This window comes from Fringilla coelebs, assembly GCF_963513975.1.
Source record: "Fringilla coelebs genome assembly, chromosome: 5".
NCBI lineage: Eukaryota > Metazoa > Chordata > Aves > Passeriformes > Fringillidae > Fringilla > Fringilla coelebs.
This window is the reverse complement of record NC_140033.1, coordinates 25,862,285-25,886,392: the sequence shown is the minus strand read 5'-3', so window position 1 is coordinate 25,886,392 and position 24,108 is coordinate 25,862,285. Positions and strand designations below refer to the sequence as shown.

General features: G+C 40.4%; 1 protein-coding gene across 1 annotated transcript in view; it reads left to right on the top strand.

The window, feature by feature from the left end:
- The first annotated feature begins 286 nt into the window (after positions 1–286).
- The window catches only part of FOXP2 (forkhead box P2), a 399,923-nt gene continuing 376,101 nt past the window's right edge, over positions 287–24,108 (top strand). Inside the window, exon 1 of the mRNA XM_084205352.1 lies at positions 287–723. The gene's annotated coding sequence lies outside the window, so the exon portion shown is untranslated. The remainder of the gene's footprint in view (positions 724–24,108) is intronic.

Below are 24,108 nucleotides of genomic sequence, written 5' to 3'. Positions count from 1 at the left end.
TCTGCTAAACTCGTTGTGTCTAACGGAGCCGGCGGAGCAGGGCGGCGGGAGGGGAGAGGGGGCGGGAAGGGGCAGCCGCCGCCAGCAAACAACTTCCCCGACGGTTTGTTTACATAGCAGGTGGAGCTGCCGTCCGCCGCGACCCACAGCGCCCGCTCCGCCGGGGACCGGCCGGGGGAGGCGCGGGCGGAGCGGGGCACGGCCCGGCGCATCCCGCCGCACTTTTTTTGTTGCCATTCCCCCTCCGCTGCTTTCCCCCCCACCCCTCCCCGCGTTATTAGCAGTTCTGTACAGGCCACTCTGCGATCATGTGAGGGAGGGCTCCCTTCGCACTCCCCTCTCTCCAAAGCAGCCGGTGTGTGCGGCGGGTTTTCTTTTTTTTTTTTTTTTTCCCCTCGTCTTTTTTTTTTTTTTTTTTCGCATTCCCAACAAAACACATACACACAGGCGGCACACTCCGCACACGGGCGGACCCGCACGCCGGGGGAGGGAGAGCAGCACCGCCAGCGCCAGGCAGCACCAGCCGGCGGGAGGGCGCGAGGCTCCGACGCCGCTCCGCGCCCGCGGAGGGCCCCGCGCCGCCCGCCCGCCCCCGCTCCCCCGGCCCGCGCGGCGGCTCCGCCCGCAGGGACTCTCTATGTGCGCGCGGCTGCGCGCGGCTCCGCTCGCCCTTTCTCTCTCGGTGTCAGCTCGCCGGGACGCCCTACACGGTGTCTCCTCCCGGTAAGTGCTACCCCCCCACCCCTCCCCGCACACCCGTCCCCTCCTCCCTCCGCTCCCCGGTGTGACTTGCTACTTCCAGCGCTTCCAACCCCCTCCGCCGGCGCTCACTGACTTGCCGCCGCCGCGGGAAAGTTTGGCCGCGGCCGGCGGGGCCGCAGCAGTGACATGTGTCAGGTCTCCCGGCACCCGGTGGCACCGCTCCCAAACACGAACCGCCAGCGGGGGGCGGGGGCGCGCTCTGCGGTGGGAGCCTGCGGTGCCCCGGCCGGAGTTGGGGCCGTGCCCGGCGGGCCGGGCCGGGCCGGGTCGGCCGCGTAAGCTCCCCCAAAACAACTCGCAGCGGCAGCGGGTCGGCAGGGCCTCCCTCCCGCCGCTCAGCGCCGCGGACCCCCTACCCCCCAGTAATTAAAAACAAACAACCTGTAGCCTTCCCGCACGGGTAGAGAAGTGCCAGGCGGGGAGGGCTTGGGGCCAGGCCGCCGAGGAAGGGTGTGCGGAAGGCTCGGCTGCCCGCCGTTTGCCTCCCCATTTGTGTGGCGGCGTGTTGGGATTTTTTGGGTTTTTTTTTCCCTTTTTTTTTTTTTTTTTTCCCCTTCTTCTTTTTCCCCGAGACCTCCCCAGCAGACAGCCCGGGTGAAGAAACGTGTCACGTTTCTCCTTTGTGTGCTGCCTGCCCGCCTGCCCGCCGGAGGGAGAGGCGCACCCCAGCCCCCGCCTCTCCGCCCGCCCGCGCGGAGGGGCCGCTGCCGGCCGCCCCCTCGGGGCGCCCCGCGCCGCGCTGCCCCGGGGCGCCCCTGCTGGCGTGGGAGGGGAAGCGCAGGGGTGCCGAGGTGCCCGTGGGGTAGCGGTGCCCCTGGGCGCTGCTTGGGCTGCGCAGGGTACAGGGTCGTCCCCTGGCCCAAGACAAAATTGCCTAAACCCAGCAATTAATAAATAATGGTGTTGGAGCTGCGGGGTTCCAGAGGCGGCCTCCGTGCCTGGTACGTAGGGCCCTTCCCTTAAAATTGGCTTTGAAGTTGAGGAGGGCTTCGGGACTTGGAAAGTTTGGGACGCGTGATAGACTATGAGCAGAGAGCGGCCGCGGCGGCCTTGGCTGTGGAGCGGGCTGCACGCTGCCGTGCCATCGGGAGTGCCAGGGCAGCCGTAGGACGGAGGGCGAGCGCCGGCGCCTCCGCTCCGCGTTCTGCCGCGCCGAGCGCGGGTGCGCAAGGCGGCAGCGTCCTGGCCTCCCGTAACCTGCCGAAAAGCCGTGTGCCGCCCGGCGGAGCCTGCACGGCCAAGGTAAAGGCAGTCCGTGAGGCGGTTTTGTTCTTTTCCCGTAGTTCGGCTCGCGTCAGGTTCGGCAGGCAGCGGGCCCGTGTCGCCGCGCAGCCCCCGGCCGAGAGCGCTGGCGAGCGCCGGTCAGGTCCCGGGATGGAGCTGCTGGAGAGGCGTAAAGCTTAGGCTATGGGATGGCAGGAAAACGCTCGTCTAAAATTTGCGAGAACTGTCCAGATAGAAAGTGTGCTGCTGGTATATTCTCTAGGGAAAAATAATCTCAAAAGTAACCACCGTGAATTTGTGATATTGTCCTCTCTTAGTAAAGAGTGCGGAGAGCTACAGATGGAGGAATGAGCAGTCCCTCCACCTGGGAGTCGCTTATACTCCTAGCAAGTCTTGCCTGTGTGCTTACCTACCGAGAGAAACGCTGAAGTTCCTCTTCCAAAGAGGATCTTCCCTGGTCTTTTCTGTGCATTAGAGCCCCTATCCGAACTCAACTCTTGAGAGTGGGAATCTTTCCTTTGACAGCAGTAGGAATTGCTCCATTGACTTCGCAGGCTCGGATCAGGCCCTTGGAAAATTTTTTACGAAGGTGGGACTCAGAAATTGTGCATGGTGTCTATATCCCCCCATTAATCTGTGTGTGTGGGGGGAAAAAAGTCAAAGTTTTAAGATATTTTGACAGTTTTAAATTTTTTCTTCTGTGTGCTAAGTAATTTAAAGCCATTAAGGAAAAACATTACTGCTAGTAATATTACTCTAAAGAAATATGATTAATTATTAAATTGGTTTCTCTAATGCTACACTAAACCCTTTTAAGTGGGATATGGTTTTAATCATTCAAATATGTATTTCTAAAGTTTTTTCTTGACAATGATAATTTGTTCATGTAAATGTAGATACTCAAAATACCCCTGTTTTGTAGGTATCTGCAGTTTTAATGTAGTTCTTACAAAACAGTTCTGTTCTGTAGCATTTTTGCATGCTTAAATCATTCACTTAATTACTCAAGATAGTAGATCAGTAAAAGGTTAAGGGAAAAGAAAGAGTATTTCAAACAGCATTTCCAAAATGCATGTAGTTAGACACACTAATTTATTTTGATAATATGTAGCACCTGAAATACACTGCTTCATGTGAGGCCTTGTTGGTCTAGGCTTTAAGGTTTAACAGTAACCTTAGGAGGCAGCTTAAGCAGAATCAATTGTATAAATATTTGTGTATTTCTTTTTTTTTAGTTTAACCTCAGCGATTTTTACATTGTGTCACGGGATCTTTGCTACAGTGCAGTGTTTATATCATCTGAGAGAGGAAAAAACCGAAATGTTTTGAAGCATTCTGTTTAGTGAAGATTTATGTGAAATGACCAAATAGTCTCTAAGGAACAACCAAATTAGAGTAGGTTTGAGTGTGAGGAAGAGTAAAAGAAATATACCAAGTTCAGGACATTTCAATCAGTAAATACATGTTACTCTTTTAAAGCTGCACTAGGGTTTGTGCAGTAGTCAGGTGAATATTTCACAGATTTTTGAAGTGACTTGTTTAATTGGTGGTGTTTGGCTTTTTTTTTAATTGCATTTTTTTTTCTGTAATCATCTGTTGCTTATACATATTTTAATGCTTTCCATAATAGAATTTGTAGGGAATATCATAGTAAAAATAACGGTGTATTTGCTTAGAAACATTCCTGTCAGACTCCATTATTTTTTAAAAAAATCTTGTTGGACTTAATTTTCTTTTAAAAAAATTACTATAGAATAAGATTTTTTTTAGGACTAACTTATGTGAGCTGGAATAAGCTTTTTGTATTCTGAGAAATATACCTGATTCAGCATTGCATGCACAGGAGTTATTTGAGGCTAGTGGGCTGAAAACAATAGAAAACTTCTGAGATGTGATCCATGTTGTGGCAGTGTTTTGCTATTGTGTCATCGAAAATGTCTTAACCTCTTTGTTTTTCATCATTGATATGTGAGGCCTAGTATTTATCTTTCTGATAGAGGGGTTAATTAATATTTTTTGAACATGGAGTACTTTTTTGTTCCATTTCAATTTTTACCTGGTTTATTTTGGAGAAATTAAATGGTGATGGTGGCTGAAAATGAATGGTTCCTAGGAGTCATGTTTTTTTTTTCTTTGTTGGTTGTATTGTGAAGAGGTCACTTGCTCATATGAAATGAAAACGATTTAGGACATAGGTCACTGAAAAGTACTCATGGAATGATTTTACTGGAGAAAAATGCAAATCACAATCAAAATAAAAATTGCTATCAACTTTGTTTTAAAACGATAATTTTCTGTAAATTGGAACTCATTATTATCATTATTATTAAAATTTTGTGACAGCCAATAGGTCTAGAAGTAATGCAAATAGTCTGGTTTTTTTTACAACCACTGTAGCATACTTCTCAGCTAATCCTTGTTAGAAGAAATTGTCATTTAGAGTCCTGTTCCCTGCCCTGTTTTGATTTGATACCTTTCTTGATTGTATGTGTAAAATAGTGGCACTAGAAAAACCTCATGTAAGTGATGAAATTGTAGAAAATCTTAGCTGTAATAAACAAACCTCTTAAAACTGCAATAAAATAGTTCCTTGTTAGTTGTTTGAAGACTTTCTTCCACATTTTTTCCTTTACAGAGTAATCATACTTTAATAGTTTCCAAGAGTAGCTTTGGACTTAAATTTCAAAACTTCTTGACCAGCATAAAAACCAGGAACAGTCTCACACGTATTATTTAGCACTAATCATCTTTTTTTTCTCCTTTCTGAGGCTTTCAGTAACTTAATCAAACTTACTGCTTTTAAAAATCTTCCAAAATGTTCACTGCAAATTATAAGAGGTATCTATTATTTGTTGCAAGATTTGCATCTCTTTTTGCTTTCTTTTTTGTTTTTTTAAAAATCCCATTGCTGATAGGTTTGTGTTAAGGGCAACACCGTGTTTTATGTCAAAAAGGTGGTTTTGAAAGTGCCAGTAATAGCTTGCTTATGCTGTCATCACTGAAGTAGCTGAAAATAATCTCTTTAATGAACAGTTGCTACGATGTTTATTGCTTCACCCATGTATAGCTTGGTATGATGTTAGAAAGTAACATTTGAACTCTGAGGAATGAATTTGTGTAGAATTATGTTTAATATCACAATTTCAGGTCCTATTCTAAGAAAAATTAAGTTAAAATACTAAGTGTTTTAAATTTTAAGGTCTTTACTGTCTTAAATCTTTTTAGTAAGTTGTAGAGGTGGCTGAGGGGAGGGGATAAGAACATTGTAGGTTTAACTTTTTGTTCATTTACTTAGTTATTTCTTTTTCCTGCTCTTAGTAATTACACATCTGTAGTTGGAAATGGATTTGCCGCAGTTTGTTTCTTATTTAACTACATACATTAATCAGGCTGGTTGCTGAGGGCAGAGCCGATTCCTTTGGGTGTGTGAACTGCACCCCCTACGTGCCCTGAGTGTGGGCGTCTCTTCTGCTGGGTGGCAGAGGGCTTTAGGTAGGTAACAGATGACTTTCTAATTGGTTAGGCTGAGGAACAACAAACAGGTTTAAAGGACAGGCAGCACCTTCGGTATTCAATGAGCAGAAGGGAGATTTTCTGCCCTGCCCACTCCATCCATCCCCCTTGCAGTGCTATGTGATGTCCATTCTGGGGTGAAAGGAGAAGCTACAGACCTTCATCATACAACCCTCTGAGTCACAAAGAACGCTCTTTGAAGCTCACAAACTGGCTGTGGTTTACCTGTAGAACTTGCTTGTTTACCAAGGAGTTTCAGCTTCCTATGGGCAGCAGGTAGTGGGAGAAGTTGGTGGAGTATCTCTGTTTTACACTGTTTCCAGCCCGTTGGTGGTTGCAGGGTCCATGGGGACGCACACTGCGAGTCCTTTGCCCAGGGACCTGGTCCTTTGGACCTCTGTGGTGGATCAGACATGGCTGCAAATTGCATCATGTTAAGGTATTTCTGTAAATTGCTGATCTCAGTCTTGTTTCAGTTTGCCTCCAGGACATTATGAAAATGATGTCCTGTGCCAGCCTTGTCCCAGTGGGAGATACTGTTGGGCCCAAAACTGGAAATTCATTTGAAGAGTGATGTTTTGAGGCTAAGGATGTATATGTACATCACTATATATAGCTGGAAAGTTGTTTGGATTTTCTAGACACAATATTTAGTAAATAAGAATTTACGTTGTTACAAGAAAAATCCTTTCTCTTTTAAGATTGATGTTTAGTTGATGATCATTTTAGAATAATTTATTTTTTCTATAACAACATGATGTGTATTTTGCAACTTTAGGCAGAATTTGTCTTTAAATGAATTCAAATGCTGATTTATTCCATTATTCAGCTTTTGTATTTCAGCCTTAACCAACATGATACATTATGTATTTGATGTAATTTGAAATAATGTATTTGACATAATTTGACTAATTACATTTTGACATATATTTATATTAAACTAGTCTAATCTTGATGGATATTGCTACTACAATTTTTGCCATTTTGTCCCTTCAGAGAAGGAAGGAGAATGGCTGTGATATTACATTGCTTTTGAACAGGACCTAATTGTGTTATTCAGCCTGAAAACTATGAAACTTGTGTTTGGAGAAAGAATCTCAGAGTTGCGAAGCTATATCAAGCACAATACTTTCAGTATCTATTAGGTGTTGATTTTGAATTTGCCCAGGAATGGTGAAGAAAATGTAAAAGAGGTAAACATCATTTCAACTTTGCCATGCTGTCAGTGCTAAGTCTTAGAAAAATTGCTCACAATTGCATTGTTGATTTATCCTTTTGTAAGGCTTACTGTTGATGTTGAGGGCATATTGTTCTTCTGGAATTGTAACCCACCTAGTAAAACAAGTGGTCTAATAAAACCTGTAGTTGATGTTTAACAGCTTGAAAATTAGATCAGAAATTGACAAGTTTTGCCATGTAAAAATATTGCAGAGGAAATTTTAAGGGATAGTGGTGGGAAGCCACAAAGGGCTTTGGAAAATAGAGGGACAACATGCAAACAATGGAGAGCTGGGAAGTGGGGGGGAAAAGGCCAGAGAAAACACGTGGCTGGGCAGGAGCCAGCAAAGGCACAGGCAGCACTGCCAGGAGGTGGGCAGCTGCTCAGAAAATAGGGGCTGAGGGTCTCAGAAGAGCAATGTGATTTTCATCTGGTGCCCAATATGGAAAATATATTTCTTCACCTTCACTTCTTCTGTGGGAAGAAAAAACAAGCTTTTTTGCACGCCAGCTTTATGCGCGTGGCAGGCACAGGAGTTACATCAGGTTACACTGGCCCTAATTGAGGCTGATATTTTTTAAATACTAGATCTTGTTAAATCTAGTGTATGTCTTATTAGTTGTTGCATTGAAATTTGATATTTAATTGCTGAAAGAAATTTTATTCATTTTATTCATGTGACAGAGGGGGGACAGAGGTCTTTTGAAGATAAAGGGAAGTGTCTAGAAAACAGAGGCTAGTATTTTTTAGAGTCTGAAACACAGAAATTGAAATATCTCTGATTCAAGACACTTCTCTGTGAGAGAACACAAACAGGATTGTGGTTTCATTACAGTAGTTACAGCATTCTCATGACCTATAAATGAAAACCTAATGCAGTCAGGTGTGCACAGACTGCAGAGATTCACGTATCTGCTGTTGTGCTTTTCAATTGTGTCAGTGTTTTCATCTTTATAGAACAACATTTTCAATAAGGAATAAATGATATCATGTATACAGTATGGTGAATGTAAGAGGAAGAGTGCTGAGAACTCTGTGATATGTGGCAACAATCATTCTTCATTGAAAGAATATATAGTGAAGGAATGTATGGGTGCTAAAACTGTAAAAATATTAGGATGGAACTTTGCTAAAGATCATGAAATGCTTTCGTGCAAAAATTTATTCAGACCCATTTGTTACCAGTCTTGAATGCATTTAAATTACTTTTAATGTTGTAAAGATGCCTGTAAATTGTTCTCAGTACACAATAACTGTCAGCATACATTGAAGAATACGTACGGTCAGTAATTCAACAGATAACTATATTGAATATACAGAAGTTTCATATAGTGTAGATTCTTGCACATTCTTTTGCTTTAGAAGAAAAATTAAAACTCTTTTGATTGAAACTTTAACTTGGTATTCTGTTTTTAGAGACTGACATCCTGAGGAAGAGTTAATGATGTTTGCTGTTGGGTGTTCTGGATCTGTTCTTGAGCCTCTATTTATTATTGACCAGGAAGGGGTGTGAAGTATACCTGAGCAACCAGAAATGTACTTCTTATGAACTGACATATGAAAACCCTTTAAAAATAGTGGTTAAGGATTTTTTTTTTGGTGGGTTGGTTTGTTTTGTGTGATTTTGTATTTGTTTGATTTGGTTTGATTTTGATTTTTTCCTTTTTTTTTTTTTTTTTCTTTTCTAAAATTGTTTTTGGTTTTGAGTCTGGGAATCAGACCACATGTTCAAATCGTGGAGAAACCAGGAGAATGGTAAACTGCCAAAATATTTGTGTTTTACTGCAGGAGAGGTAGGTGAAGAAGCTGATGATCAATCCAATGTGTGTGTGTGTGTCCATGCCTGTGCATGTGTGACTGTGCAGCATCACAGGGCTTCTGTCTCCATCCACAGCTTTCTGGCAAGGAGACCAGGGCCTTGAGAAGAAAATTAATGTCTCAGGCTATAAGACAGAAAGTATTCTAAAGAACAGCACAGTCAATCCTTTGCTAAAACAGGGAATGTGTTTGAGGAATGTGGTTCTCCAGGCAGGAACTGACCATGCTGGAGAGTGTTTTACAATGTAGAAACAGGTATTTAATAGGTTGTGATGGGAAAACATGGCCTTCCAATTTCTCCCTTGAAAAAATGAGGGAAGGATGCTTCTGAACCAGGTTAGCATTCATTTCCAGACTACGTATGGCTTGCAGCATTGGTGTTGTGCCATGCTCCAGCTTCATGTTGTCCTCTGGGCTGGTCATGGTGTCTAGGTGTGCTTGGTCCTGCAGTGGGACCTGGGCTAGTGAATTATTCAGTGGTTCTGTGGCTGGTGGCAAATCGGCACTTGCCAGGACTCTGCTGAGGCTGAGCCTCCCTGCTCCTGGAGCACACGTGCCCTACTTGTGGCTTGACCTGTCTCAGGGTTCAGGAGATGTGCTTGAGGTGATGGCAACACACTTGTGTTGAAAAAGCCAAGACTTTAATCTCTGAGCCCAAGTTTTCTGAAGTTTGATATGAAGTCTTGCTTTTATGGCTGAGGTGCTGAGGCTGGTTGATAATTTTGATGTGTTTGTATGTGCCTGTCCAAGACAGGTTTCTGTAACTGAGAAGTTCCCAAGTACTTATCTGCTCTTCAAAGCCACCTAGAGTGAGACAGGTGACGGATTGTCTGTGCATATTTAAGCCAAATCAGTGTGTTATCAGTTTTTCTTCCAATAAAAGTTCTTATTCCAACTGTTTCATAGACTCTGAAGCAAGTCACCACTAGCATGAAAAATCCATACTTAAAGATACCTTTTCATAACATTAAAATACTTTGAAGGATTCTCTTTAATTTTTTTTGTAAATGAATCTTAAAAAGTACAGCATTCAGGTACATGATTGGTGAGGATACAAAGACATGCAAAAGAGACATTTTTGAAAACGTGAACACAAATACTTGTTTTAAAGTGTCCAGCCTGATGAGTCAGGCATGACGTACAGTGTGCTGTAGCTGTAAGGTGTTGTGTGCCTCATGATTGGTGCTAACATGCATATGCAGAAATCTGGCATTTCCCAGGAGCTTTGGGCAATGTGTGAACACCAGTAATCCGCTGTATGTTCGTCTAGAAAGCGTATGGCTAAAGTTGGACCTTGCTCTCACTTCTTGATACTCCTCCCCCTTATTGTTTGATTGTCACATAAGAGGAGAGCTTCTGTGAAGCCTGAGAAAGGTGGCAGATGGAGAAAGCTGTGTACTTGACTGGTCCTCCTGAGTTGCAGGCTCAGTGCTTGCATTTTAAATCTTTCCGTGACTCCTACAGTAGAAGAATACAGTTCTATTATTCGATTATGTGTAAAAATGGAACCTGTTGTCCTGGACTTAACTAAAGTGCTATTTTTAACATATGTTTTAGTACCTGTCTTCAGTAACTAGAATTAAATTTTAAGCTGAAACTATTAGCCTTATTATACATAGGTGCCTGCACATTTTTTGACTTAAAATTATTCAAATCTCTAAATATAATTATGTATCATTTAAATGTAGTATTATAAACATTTATTTATATCCTGTGACTGACATTTGGGTCATTGTTGCTAACACTAAATTACTATCAGAATGGGGAAGACCCGTTTTTCCAAGTCATTGTTAGGCTTACAGTTTTGCTCCAAATTCACTTATCAACAAAATTTCCTTTAGCTGAATTTCTCTTTTTCTAAGATGCAGATGGAGCAAAATGTAACCAGAGAATATTAAAAATACCTTTCTCATTGTCACCTGCAATATTACCATAATTGGAACTAAGGAGCCTGCAGTTGCATAATATTTATGTTGCAATCTAAACTGACACAGCCTGGAATGCCTCGGCAGCAAAACAAGACACAGACCCAAGCCTCTCAGTGCATGCTTGGGAGGGAGTGAGTCTCTCCTCTTGGAAACCTCCTCCAGCAAGGGCATCCTGGAGGTCTCCCTGCTTTGCTGTGGGCTGGGGGGGCTGAGGTGGTAAGTGATGGCAGCTTGGCTGTGGAGAGCAGTGGTGGGTGTGGGTGGCCCTCTGCGTCAGGCTGCAAGGATGGCTGCTTTGGTAACCTGGGGAGCTGTACTAAGACAGAGCTCTTTCTTTGAAGTCTACTGACTGGGATGATTTTTTTCATTCCTTTTAACTCTTGACACTTTGGGGGCCTCTTTCTTAGGAGGTGTTGTTTGGAAGAAACACTTCTAATGCATTTACTTTTCTTTGGTGCTTGGAAATAGTGAGTCATCATCCAGTGTCACCTTTTCTGTGCAGACCGCTGTAGGCACAGTGAAACCAATGTTAATCTCTGCTGCACCTCTGGTAGGCTCCTCAGCAGCTGATGAGCTTGATCTATTGCTCCTGGCCTTCTCTGGCAAGCACAGTAGGGTATATTTGCCTGTGACTGGGACACTTAGATCTATGGCCACAAGATATCTGGTCAACTCTTCAAGCCTTTACCTTTAGCATTAGCTTTAACCCCTCAGGGCTCAGCTGCTTGCAGCATTTAAAGCATGGCAAGAGGTTTTATAGCAGAGATTTGACTCAGCAAGACTTGTGCTACCTCTCACTGAAGATATAAAATACAATTTGTAGCTTATAATTGCTGCCTAATATGATCTTGGACCCTTACTTAAAATCCATTTAACTGATACTGTGCTTTCTTTATAAGGTTATTATTGGGAGCTAACCTTTTCTTGTGTTGTGGTTAAGTGTACAATGTAATAAGGGTGTTTTTTAATGTGTTTAAGAGTTAGAAGATGTGTTAGAGGTAACCTTTATGCAGAGAGTTTTATATAGTTGTAGTAAGGACAGCAATATTAAAATCCTGAACATTAGTACCATCTGAATGTAATTTGTTCTCATTCTGTTTTGTGTGTGCCTGCTGGTGGAAGATGATACAGTATATTGAAGAAATCTATGTTTTTCTCCAGTATCTTTCTTATAGGTAATTATTAACATAGTGCAAATTACAGTCTCCATAATTTTTTTAATTTAGATGTATTCAAAAATGCAAAAAGTGTATTTGATATAACAGATAAATCACAATTCTTTCTTTCTTTAGATTTCAAGGAGAAAAATCTAAACCCAGGATTTTAGACACAAAACTGAAAGTCTCCTGGAAATCTTTACTTCCTTATTTAACTTCTGATATACAGGCATGGGCCATGTCTGTTGGATGTCTTCAGGGAGCACTAGCTTATAACAGATTTAAAGATTTATTTTCCTCAGTGACAGATGTTGGTACTTTTGCTCTGTGAATATTAGTTTGTCTTCCTTTGATTGCCTAATAGAAATGCAGGTTGGCTTAGAGTTTTAAGTTAAAATGAAACATTTTTTATATTTTTTATTTTTTTCTCCTTAACCAGATACCTAAGTATATATGTAGATTTTGGTATACATGGAAAAAATTTTAGAACTTGAGTCTCTGTACTCTTCTTGAAACTGCTGTAAATGATGGTGAAAGCAATGAAGTTTCAAATGAGAAAAAGGGTCAGGGAAAAAAAAAAACAACAAACCAGAAAGATGAACATTATAAGTGTGTAAGTGTGAACAGCCTGTATTTGAATTTGTATTTTTTTTCTGATGTTAGTGTAGGAAGCTCTTTTCTCACTCTTCAGAGCCTTTTTTTTTTTTCCTTCCCTTTTTTCCCACTTGTTCAATTTTCTTCCCTTTTTCCTCAAGGGGGCATTGTGAGTTGAAGAGGGTGAAGAGTTTCGCAGGTATCAGGCATATAGCTGAAAAACACTTGTTTTTCTTAAGTTTAGTAAACTGCTGTTGAGGTGAACACATCCGTATGGATGTGGGTAAGAACGGCTGTAAGAGAAACAAACATTATTTTTAATCTTAAGTAGGTGTTAAGGGGGCCAGCAGTCATTGCTTATGGGTTTGAAAGTAACTGCTTTTAATGTTGTGAAGAATGATGATGATAGAGACAAAGTGTCTTCTTAAAATTTATAAGAGTAATTCTTGGCTCAGATGTATACTTGTGGAACTTTGTGATAGAGTTACTTAATCTCAGAACAGTAAAGATGAATTCATTAATGGTTATGAGGTGTTGATATAATTAAATAGAGAATGCCAGTAAATTGCTTTCTGGAGCTCAATGATTGCAAACTCTGGTCTCCTAATTTAATCCATCCACTGCTTTCCATTCACTTGCTGAAATGCTTTTTAGACTGAAAAATTAGCCCTACTCCAGGCACAGTAACTGCAAGAACGAAGTTGGTTTCTCTTAAAGGAGAGCCTTGGAGGAGGACTAGAAGTGTTTCCTCAAGAAAAGTTAAGATATGATGGAAAAAGGAAAGCAGAAACAGGTTCTTTACATTGGTGAATGTGCCCAGAGATAAACGTGTTTCTCGCTAACTGTCTGGATTTTGTGCTGGTTTGTGGTTTATCTTACACAGCAGAAAAATTAAGATGCTTTACAACCCAGTGAAAGAGATACTGACCAAATGAGAAACTAGCCAAGTCAATTTCTTTCACTGGTGTTGCCATATTTTTCATATCTGGCTTTTTGGTTGTTCTAAACAAATATTATCATTCTCTCAGCGGACAGTCCATTTTTGCTGTGAATTATTTAAATGCGGGAAGAAATTATTTTCTGGGGAAATAAGATACCTCTGAAATGAGCCTTTTGCACAAAGGGTAGTTAAACTGCATGAGGCTAAAGTTCACTTTATGCTTTTAACTGGAGCTCTTAAGAGTAGAGATGTATGAGAAAATATATTCTTTAGGAAAGCGTCAGTGTTTTGCCTTCATAGGTTTTTCTTGTGTAAGGTATTAATCATCTTTCTGTTAATTTGCTTAATACTGTGTTGAGGTATAACTGTAATGCAACCCTTTGAGCTCTAAAAGGGATTTAGAATCATAAAGTCATTTAGTTGGGAAAGACCTACCAGATCATCAAGTCAAACTTTGATCACCACCTTGTCAGCTAGATCAGAGCTCTAATTGCCATGTCCAGTTGTTTCCTGAACACCTCTGGGGATGGTCACTCCACCACCTTCCTGAGCAGTGGTTCCAATGCTTAAAAACCCTTTCCATGAAAAAAATTCTTTCTGGTGTCCAATCTGACCCCCCCTGGTACAACTTGAGGTCATTTCAAGGTAAAAGTGCCATGGATATCTAGCTACAAATAGAAGAGAATGGAAAAAAATGATTCTCAGATGTTGATTTGGGAAAAGAAAATTCTTGAGTTAACTCCCTAATTTTTGCTTCAATTGTAGAAATAGTGGGAATACTTTCCTTGAAAGTGTGCAGACAGAGATATGTCCTTTTAATATTTCCTACAGTGTTTCTATAGGCTTAATATGGATGTGATATTTGGAAGGTGAAGCCCTATTATTGCTGAAGTGTGTCAACTGCATTTCATTGTTCCAAAACCTTCTGTGCATTTTGAGTAGAGGTTGTAGTTTTTACTGCTCAATTTGTCATAGAAAATTTGAGGGGAAAGTGAATTAGTTACTGCTCAAGTGTTCATAATTAATTCTGGAGTTTTCTAATGCATTAAAACAAAATTTTTAAATTAAATTTACTTCACATATGTGTGCATCTAGTAATAAGAACTGTGTAAAACAGCTAATAATTGTACCCAAACTGCTTCCAGTTCAACCATGTCTTTCCCACAAAACATGGTTTGCATAAATGTAAATTGTGCTTCTTGATTTTACTTGGCAGATCGTAAGTACTTGTGGTAAAAGCTGCTCTAGCAAACTACACAAAGCTAAACTCTGTGAAAGAAACCCCGACAGCTGTTCTGCAAATCATTGTGATATACATTGTACTTGTGACTTGATCAGTTTGATTATTGCAATAGAACATCAAAGGCATTGTGTTTTCTGTAGCTGTAGACTCCACTGAAGGCCTGCGTTTTTGTTCTTGGTGAGAAGTTAAAAAAAATTCTGGCAACGTGAAAATATATTTTGTGAGTAGCTGCATAAGCTGTGTTTTTTCTGTCTCTGGGTGGCAATTTTAACAGTTTGAAGTCTCTTAAAATTCAGTATACTTGAAATAAAAAAGCTATTTCTGTGATTGTTTGCAAAGTTTTAATTTGTTTTAAACCACGTTGTTGATCTAGAGCTTTTGCTCATTTAAGGTTGATTAATTGCTTTTGCCACTTTTGTTTGCAGTTCAGTATAATCTCATGCAGACTATTGTATTTTTTTTTTAAATTTTAATCTTTTGTTGATGGTTGTATGTTTGGATGGGATGTTAAATTTGACCACTAATAACTGAAGGATTTAAATAAACAAATAAATAAGATTGAAAACAATAACAAAAGACTGCAAACTGGAACAAATGCTTGGCATTGCAAATTTATTTTGTGAAACATAATTTCTGCACCTGCTGTAGACCCCATTGAGGATGCTCTTGTTTTCATATGGTTTTTTTTATTTAGAAAGAGGAAAAGATTATCGTGTTTTCATTCAAGCGCCTTTATTTAAGGCAGATTTAATAGAAACAAGAATAATAAGCCTATGTCTTCCATTAAATGTTTTTTTAAATGTGTGTGCCTTTTGTGATAATTACTATTCATTAAGGCTCACTTCACTTTCTTTAAAGGATAACTCTGTTACCTTACCTGTAAAACGGGTGGGTGAACACTGACTGAAGTCACTTTGTGCAAAATATAAAATACAGTTCTGATATGGAGTCGGAGTTGAATTCTGTGTCCCATTTGCATTGCTGCAATGCATTTCAGAGAACACAGAGCCCAGTGAGTGCTTGGGTAAGTCACATTGATCCAGTGTGACCCACAAAGGATTAATCTCTTATTGATAACTGACGTGGTTAACTAGGCCCAGGTAGGAGCCTCTGATTTCTACTTACAGGGCAGACCCCAAGTCATGGCTGATGATGCAAAGGAAGATGCTGTAACAGTTCATCTTTGGAACTGCCTATGTGCTGCTCTAAGAAACTCAGAATCCTGGTACCCTGCCTCACAAATATTTGTGGTGGACAAAAAAGCTGAATTGTCACTGTGTAATGAATGACACATAATCCTCCTCCTGGTGTTTGCAGTATACTAATTTTCACATACTAACATAGATAATGGGCAGACAGAAGAGTTCAGATGTCTTAAGACTGGCCAGATGGAAAATATGTTCAAATTAAAAAAAAACATGATAACAAGAGAGACAGGAAGAAAGAAATATAATTCTTCTGATATTAAAAGTATGAAGAAGAAGAGAGAGAAGAGAGGAGAATGTCTGTTTTCCATTTTTTAAGGAGACTTTTTTTAATGGTTTTTGAACTTCTGAGATTATGATGCTTTTTCTTTGTTATAGAGCTGTCAGAAAATACAAAGGTTATATCTGTGCAGACAGCTTAACTTGCTTCTAGCTCTCCAGAGTACTTTAACTCATTTCATATTCAGCTGTTAAAAGTGTACAGGTCTTGGAAAAATTAGAGCATTATAGCTGTAGCCGTACCCTCCTGGACAGCCAGGACAGAGCTTTTGGACGAGAGCTGTGGCAAGGCATGTGATGCCCTGCACAGTGGCAGTGGCTTGTCAGGGCTGAGATGTTAAGCAAGTGCCCCTGTAATCGGGCTGTGAGATACTTCTGGAAGCCAGAATATGGGTCAAGGAAACCGTCCTCTGCCGTAATCCTTTCTAATCTTTGCTTTTGGAAGTTTTCAAGAGCACTTCTATTGCTAAGGAGTGTAGCTCAGATTTTTCTCTTTGCTTTTTCTTGCTTATACTTTTTCAAGTTTTCTTTCTTGTCGTGTTTATTTAAAGATCCCCTCCACTATTCCCCTAATAGTGGATGGGATGGTTTTAGAAACGCAGTATTTCATCAACAAAGGAGAGTCCTGACAATTCCAAATAATGAAGAGGAATACTGCAAAGTGAAGAAGCTGCATAAGATACAGTGGAAGTACAAGAAATCATCCTATTTTTACCAAAATCACTGTACAATGGAAAGTGCCTCTTGTCAGCTGAAATGTCAGATGTATCAGGAAAAAGTTAAAGTGGAACCTGATTTCTGTAAGGCTAAAGATTCAAGTAATTTGCTTAGAGATGCAGTAGAAAATCAATCTTGTGCTTGAAAGAGGAAATGGTAGCCTTCAAGTCTCATATCATGTTTTGTAGCTGATTGCGTGTTTTTATTATCTCCCCCCGCTTTTCCTTCGGTACTTACTAATGCCCTTTGGTTAACTCCATTATACCTTTGAAAAACTTCTTGCAGAGCTCAGCTACTTTGGCTTGTTTGCTGGGTAAGCCTCACTGATATTATTATAATTAATAGGATGTGTAAAAACTTCCCAAGCCCAGTGTTACAGAGTCAGGCTATTAAAACTTGGTACCCCATATGTTCTGCAGTGTGCAAGATTTCCATCCTCTGCAGCTGGGGCTCATCAGAGAAAAGGCTAGAATGGCATTGATCTTGCATACTGTGGGGGAAGCTGGTGTGGTAAGAACACAACTCAGCTTGTAAAAGAGTAAGCGGGATAGGAAATAATGTGAGTTTACAATTTGGAGTTGTCTCTGATTTTTTTTTTTAATTTTTATGCCACAGGGATAAAAAATGTGAGAGAGAGATGGACTGTATTTTTAGATACTGAAAATCTTTGAAGATATGGTTCATAAGTGAGAGATGAAACTCTTTCTCACAGTTGCATGTTACACGATAACAGTTTCATTGGTTTGGCTCTTATTTTTGTTTAATAGTACTGCTTTATTTCCTCCAGCAACTTTGATTTTAGGATTTTTCTTTAAATTATGAGAAATTAATAAAGAATAATAAGAGCTAAAGTAAACAGCCTGCTATTTTTAAGGATTTTTTTTTAAACTAGGGTGTATCATGAATATTTGTTCTTTGCTAGTTCTGTGAAGGTAAAGTATGAAGCTGATCAAAAATTTTACAAGGCTGAGAGGAAATACACCAACTGATAAAACACCAAATAAATGCATGATTAAGAAGACAGGAAATTATACTGGTTAATTGGAATAATATATGAGACCTTATCAAACAATATTTAAGTACAAGGAGATACAGGGGCATACTTCTAGAGAGACGTTTCTGGTTTTGCTTTCAGTAGCAGGATCTGCATCAAGACTGGAAATTTCTGCCTCTGAAAAAGGCATACCTATTTATTCTGCTTAATTGGGTGAATATAAACATTTTATATTTAAACTGAGAATTAATACCCTTGGGTGTATAAAAATATCTTAGATTGAAATAACAAAGCTGGATATCTTCCTAAGTTCCTTCTTTCCTTTGTTTTTCTTTGTTGATATCAAATTTTTTTTGATGCATCCTTAAAAAGCTATATGGAGAAAAGACTTTATGGAGAGAAATTCTTGATGATAGAGTATTGTTGATCCACCTTATGAGGGCATAACAAAGCCCCTTGGGAGAAAGGTTGTTTTTGACACTGAGAGTAGTTACTTGCAAGAGAACATTGTTAAGGACATCATTGTAGATTTCAATGGGATACTTCAGGTTGTGCTTTAAGCACACTGAAATTTGCTGAAGGAATTATGCTAGTGTTACTTCGCAGCCAGGAAATGTATCAATGTTGGTTCGGTGGCTATTTTTTTTTTTTTTTTTTAAGAAGCAGGACTGTGGGTTAGTGTGCTTATTGGCATATCGATATTTGTTAACTTCATGCCTGTCCTTTGACAGTGTTTTAGAGATCTGGACATAAACTGGAAGGACCACCACTGGGTTCTGTGCAAACAGAGAAATACTGAGTCCCAACCCAGAAGCAGGACAATTTACGTAGGTGGGTAAAGACAATGTTTAGAAACATGCAAGGGAAGACAGAAAAACAAGGCGTTATCATAGCATATGAGCAAATAATTGGTTTTAAAATTTTCCATAGGTCTTCTGCCAAAGCAGTTTGAAAGAGGTTAATCAATTAGTCTCCTGAATGTTCATAGCAGTGTGAGGCGTCAGCCTGGATAAAAAGCTTGAAAACACTTAATTGAAGAAATAACACATAGGTGATGGAAGCTGGCAGCCTGGACGTAAGGAGAAGGGAGTTTACCTCTAGATATGGAATGAGAGATGATAGGAAGGCTTTGACATGGAAGATAAGTGATTAATATATAATGGGATACTGGATTTGTGCCAGTAGAATGAGATTACATTTGTCAAGCTTAGAACAGAAGATAAGAACAAGATTTGAAATAAGAATGATGGGAGTATAGCAGCTATACACTTTGAGAGAAGAGGTGTACTTTAAAGGTAGTATTTGCAAAGATCCTGCAATATTTGTGTGTGAATTTTTTGGAAATACTTGAATCTATAGGACCTAGGTGCATGTGTCCGAAGACTGAGAGGGATGATATCCCAGTTGGCCTAAATGAATGGTAATATTACCAAAGGAAGGGGGCAAGAAAAATGCTTGTTAGAGGAGAATATACACTATCTTCTAACTCTACAAAATTGTGATCCAGCTCAGAGCAGCAGTGTGCTGTTAGAGACAAGAGGAGAATCACCTCCCCCAGGTGAGTGGTGATCTGCTGGGGTCCAGAACTTTTTTTTGGTCCTCTACCATTTCTCTTGTGGAAGAGGATGTTTCATAAAGTTATTCAAATATTACTGTTCTTTGCTTTTTCTCTATTGATCTTTAGTGGCAGCATTTGCAGATGAAGGTTATGCTAAAAGCGTATCACACCATTGTTGATGAAGTATCACAGAAATGTGTTTTAATGCACCAGTAACATGCTGAAGCATTTAGGTTTTCAGATCCAGAATTGACTTGACTCCATTGCTTACTAGTGGTGAAACCATGAGTTATGAAGATCAGCCAGGTTGAATGCCAGTAGAATTTCTGCTGTGGACACGATTTTAAATATATAGATAGGTTTCTACCTACTGGGGAGGATGGTTTGAAAATTCTTAGGCAAATCACCTCTCTTCATATATAGGGTCAAAGTATTTCATTTGCTTGTTTACAGAGGGATGGGGAAGACAATATTGCTATGTAGTTCCTGTTGTTTACCTCTACCCTCATCTCTCTATGGACATCCTGGAACAGGGCTCTCATGTTGCTGTGAATATCTTTAATTTCGAGTGGAAGGTGGTGGAGTCATGTAGTGTGAGGTAGGTCCAAGATGCTGTGAGGTTTTCTTTTTTTTTTTTTTTGTCAAGTCTTTATGGTAGAATAGAAAAAATATTTTACTGAAGCTTGAAAGTGATTTGATCTCTTTTTACTTTGGTCAGGTCTGTTGTATATTTACTACAAATGTTGTTTGCTTTGTTTTCTTTTTAAGAACTTCTCTTTGGTTTGTGTCCATCTGAACTTTATTAGAGGAACCTGAGAAGTTGGATCTTTTTTCCTTTACTTGCAGGCTTGTGGCTCCGTGTGCCCTCTGAGAGCCCAGCAGAGATGGTGAGGGGCAGTGCTTTGCCATTCCTGGCAGAGGGCTCCTGCTAACCCCTGAGAGCATTGCTCTGCCACTTCAGTCGCTGAGGACTGCTTGATTACCTCCCTGCTGCCCAGTGCCCTTTTTTCAAGTTCTGAAAAGTATTCAGCAGATTTATCACCGCTTTTTAAGAAAGTCTTCATGAGCATGACCTGAGGTTTTACAGGAAATCTTGAAATAAAAGTAATAATATTGTTATACATTCTCTCACATTCAGCCACACATGCTATCACAAAAGTAGCCTTGAAGCTGTTTTAGTTTTACAGCAAAGAGTGTTTCTTTTCATATCAGGTAATCCAAGCTGCTGAGTTTTTTCCCCCCTTGGCTTTGAAAACATGCCTTTATATTAATAATCCTGGATTTTGTGCTGAAAGTTGATTGCTCTAGTTGATGGTTGATATTCCATAACACTAAATAAAAGCAAACCAAAATTTTCCCTTTTTCCTTTTCCGATCTGAAATCTATCAATGTGTATTTTTAGAGTTCACCATTAGTGGAGGTATAATCTCTGTGCCTGCTTTTATTCTTGGCCACTGGGAGTTTTGCTACCAGCAATAAAAGACAACCTCCATGTTGTACTGCACAGTATAGATATTGTAAATTTTGGTCTTGCTTTCCATTGATCTGGTTTGCCATATGGGAATCATATTCAGCTGATCTTTATTTCCTGAGTCAGAAATTCTGCTTTACCCATCTTTGGGGCTTTCAGCATTTTATTCTCAGTGGACTGTCAGGTATTGCACATGAAAGGAAAGGTTCAAAGGCATATAAAGAAGGTTCAGGTCTGAAATGTTTACTTAACACTGTCTCTTTTTTTTTTTTTTTTTTTTCATTTTACAAACATTTGCCAGACTGGAGGATCAGCATGAAACCTTAATAAATTTTAGACATTTTATTCTCCATTATGAACATTTTACACATACATAATTTTGGCATAGTCTGGAACACATCATCTGTAAACTTGGTAAACTTGCCAGCAACAGGATTAAAAACATTGCAATTATTTTTTTTAAGTTTATAAATTATTTTTCTTGGAGGCTTATTTCCTTTCATTTCTGTTTTTGTTTCTGTAGCTGTCTCTAACAGACTGCTGTTGTGCTACAAAGAAATTTTGAATGAATTGGCTGTGCAGATTTTAATTAATATGATGAGTAAAATTTTAAAAATATACCATTCTCTCTCCTTGCAATGTCATTCTACTGAGAGAAATGAAATTTGAGGAAAAGTTAGAACGAGCTTGTTTTTGCTCACCTGTGAAGTGCTGCTGCCAAGAAGGTAAACAGTCATAATCTTAACAGCTTTAGTGCCTTAATTATTTAAGCTCTTGGGAAAAAAAAGCCTAAAATTTTAGAGATTTCAGTCACTTGGAGGCAGTGATATAGAAGCTCTAGATTCCATTAGAGTAGTTTGACTCTCTTTCTTTCTCATTTGTACTGAAGTGTATTTAAGATAGCATACTGGAGTGTGTCTCATGTTACACTTCTATCTCCATTATATCTCATTTTCCTGTTGTGTTTTTTTTAATTAAACAAGGAAATAATAGGTGATCTTGATACCTGTTACTGGGATTCATTCATTGTTCTTTTGGTCCGGTTTTTCTTCATTACCAAGTGGATGTAGAGCATTGGAATTGGCTCAAAGGGATCATATTTTGTCTAGGAAAGGTGTGTCTTGGGTGTGCCTAGGGATATGTTTTATTGTTGAGGATAGGGAAACAGATGAGAAAAAAATTAATCAAAGGCTGAAAGAAAGGTGGGGCTTCCCCCGTAGCTCCTTCACCTTTTACACAGCAAGAATAAAGCTGTCAGAGAGCTGTGCTCTCTCACCCAGTCACAGACTCCTGGTTTGGCTTTTCTGGACTTGCATGGCTTCTTCAACATGAAGTTATGGTGTAAGTTTAGCTCACTTCTTAATGCTCAGTCACATCTGCCTCCTTTTCTCACTCAGTGCTTTCTCCAGCTGAAATAAAGAATGGGAGTGTGGCCTCATGAACAGCTTCTTTCAAGTTGACAGGTTACTGAAGTCTGCAGTGGGTCTTCTTTTCTGCAGTTTTCCTTTTTTGTGGCCCTGAAACACTGTGCTCTCATTGTCCTCGTTCAGCTTTCCTCACTTCAGCAATCAAGGATGGTTATGGCTGCTTGGCTGTTCTTGGCTTTCCCCTCACATTGGCTAAGGCTGTGAGACATTTTCCCTCCCACCCTTCCCAGGTTTTGTTTCTTACACTAGTCTTATTTTGAATTGTGAAGAAAGCCTCAAGGTAAACCATGATCTTATGGCTCCTGTGGCTGGAGTGTTGGAAGGACAAGACAGGCAGAGGAGATGAGGAGGGGAGATTCCTTTGTATGTCAGCGACCAGCTGGAGTGCCTGGAGCTCTGCCTGGGGATGAGGAAGAGGCAATGGAGAGTTTCTGGGTGAGGATTAAGGCAAGGGCAGGGACAGGTAACCAAGTGGGGGTCTGTTACAGGCTGCCTGACTGGTAAGACCAGCTGGATGAGACCCTTTATAGATACATGGAAATAGCTTGGTCCTCATGGGAGATTTCAACCTCCCAATAGCTATGAGGGGGACAACACAGGAGGCATAAGCAATCCAGGTGGTTCCTGAAGTGCATTGGTGATAATTTCCTTTTCCAAGTGATAAATTTGCTGATGGTGAAAGGTGCTGTGCTGAACTTTGTTCTCGCCCACTAGGAGGGACTGGTGGGGAGCGTGAAGCCCAAAGGCAACTCTGGCTGCAGTGACCATGAAATGTAGCGTCCTTAGGGCAGCAAGGAGAACGCACAACAGACTCGCTGCCCTGGACTTCAGGAGGGCAGACTTGGGCCCCTTCAGAGAGCTGCTTGGTAGAGGAGCATGGGATAAAGCCCTGGCGGGAAGAGGGGCCCAAGAAAGCTGGCTGTTACTACAGGATCACTTCCTCCAAGCATTGTAATATTGTGATTTCCCTCCATATGTTTATGGTGGGACTTCCTTCCTAAGTCCAGAGGGAGCTAAAAATATGTAGCATTTGTTTAATCTTTTCTCAGTGGGCTTCTGCTAAGAAAAATGCATGACAAGTTATCTCTGGTATATCACTGCTGAAGCACAGGTCAAAAGAATTCCAGGTTGTGAAACTCTCTATCAAACACTCCCTAGACAGCACTATAGGGAATACTGAAGTATTGCTTGGAATAATGATAAGTCATTATAAATCTAATTGTGAGGTTCACTGTACAATTGTTACACCTATTTAATGGATGCATAAAAACTCCCCAAATTGTCTTTTTATGGGGAATTGTGTGTATTTAAGATTTTCTGTAAGCCAGGACACCACACCACCTGTATCAGCTGGTGATGTAAGTGTCTACACCTTTTTCAAGCTGTACATTCAGTAGAACCTGCGTGGCGCAACTGTCTCTGAGGATGGAGGCGGCAGCAGAAAACGCTGAAGTAGGCAGAACAGGCAGCTTTATCTTTGTCATCTCCTCACAAGACTTTGGAAGAGGTTTGGTGTTTTGGTGTTTATTTTCTAAGTTCTTGGCCTGGTTCCCCGTGATTTTGGGAATAGATCCTCTGTTGGGATTCTGCAGGAAAAGGGAGCTCCCTGTGAAGGAAAAGATAAAGATTCTCTCTGCAGAGCTGAGATCTTATTCAGGGGCCTGTTTATGTCTTGAGAAAAGGAGAAATGAAGACCAACATGGTTTTTGTATTTTACTTTAATACAAATTCTTTCTAAATTATTTTTTTATTTGAGTACATCAGAGCTTATTTGTATGTGCATTATCAGAACAAACCAACTTTCTAGTAGCCCCTAGGACAAAATTACTTATGGAAGTAGAAGAGAAAAGGGCTTTAACAAAACAGGACACTCATCTGCATATTTCTCCCTTGTGGGAAGAAGACCTGAAGACAAATATGTTATGGTGGCAGAACCAGGCACATTCTTATTCTTCGGTAACGACCATGATAATCCTGCAGAATAGTGTGTCATGGTTAAAGAAACTGCTGTCTTTCAGTAATTTTCACAGAAATAATGTTTGTATAGATCAGAAGCACA